Source organism: Myotis lucifugus, unplaced genomic scaffold (assembly GCF_000147115.1).
Source record: "Myotis lucifugus unplaced genomic scaffold, Myoluc2.0 scaffold_0, whole genome shotgun sequence".
Taxonomy (NCBI): Eukaryota; Metazoa; Chordata; class Mammalia; order Chiroptera; family Vespertilionidae; genus Myotis; species Myotis lucifugus.
In genome coordinates, this window is record NW_005871048.1 from 51,330,174 (window position 1) to 51,331,493 (window position 1,320).

Below are 1,320 nucleotides of genomic sequence, written 5' to 3' on the forward strand. Positions count from 1 at the left end.
AAAATAGGGTGTTATATTAAGATGAAGAATTTGACTGAATAACAGATTTTAAATGCCTTAGGATTCAGCTAATTATTATTTGTACTAGAAGTTACAGCAAATCACAAAACCACAATTTGAGTTGACATTCTCAGAAACACAAATTTTTTCTTCATTTAAAACATCTTCTAATTTGGGGGTCCCTTCTTGGGCTGACCCAATGCCACTCACTATACGTGGCAATGCAGGCCAGGGAGCATGTGAGTAGATGGTGCTGGGGAAAGGGGTGAGGGCACTGTCCTTGACAATGCTTTACATAGTCACCTGAAGATGGCCAGTGAAGCCATGCTGCAGCAGCTGTGCTCACTTCCAAAGTCAGTGAGCACCTCTATGGGTTTAATTTTGTAGCCCCAAAAGTTATGTTGATTTGCTCTTCCTCGGCACTGCCTACAGAGGTGGCAGCCATCTCCTATTAAGCACCATGGCTGTCCTCAGACCCCTGGTGAAACCCAAGATTATAAAAAAGAGGACCAAGAAGTTCATCCGGCATCAGTCAGACCAATATGTCAAAATTAAGCGGAACTGGTGGAAACCCAGAGGCATTGACAATAGGGTGCGTAGAAGATTTAAGGGCCAGATCTTGATGCCCAAAATTGGTTATGGGAGCAACAAGAAAACAAAACACATGCTGCCCCATGGCTTTCGGAAGTTTCTGGTCCATAATGTCAAGGAGCTTGAAGTGCTGCTGCTGTGCAACAAATCTTACTGTGCTGAGATTGCTCACAAGGTCTCCTCAAAGAACTGCAAAGCTATTATGGAAAGAGCAGCCCAGCTGGCCATCAGGGTCACCAATCCCAATGCCAGGCTGTACAGTGAAGAAAATGAATAGACAGATTGTGTACACATTGTATGTGTGTTAATAAAACCACAAAATTCTGCAAAAAAAGATATGTTGATTTGCTAATTCCTGGTAACTATGAATGTGACAATATTCGAAAATGGCATCTTAGCAGACATAATAATCCATTTAGAGTGAAGTCATTAGTGTGGGCCTGAATTCCATTTTATTGGTGTCCTTATAAGAAGAGGAGAAGACATACAGACACAGATTTACAATGTCATGTGAAGACAAACATGTGCAGGCAGAGACTGGGATGATGTGTCCAGAAGCCCAGAAACACCAGGATTGAGGGCAGCCACAGAAGCTAAGAGGAAGAATGGAACAGAATCCTCCGAGAGAGCAGGCTCCACTGACACCTTGATGTCAGACTTCTGGTCTCCAGACCATGAGAGAATAAGTTTCTATCCTTTAAAACCACCCAGTTTGTGGTCCTTTGTTAC

General features: G+C 43.0%; 1 pseudogene; it reads left to right on the plus strand.

Moving 5' to 3' along the window:
• The first annotated feature begins 460 nt into the window (after positions 1–460).
• LOC102427469 lies at positions 461–868 on the plus strand (annotated as a pseudogene).
• Positions 869–1,320: the final 452 nt, after the last annotated feature.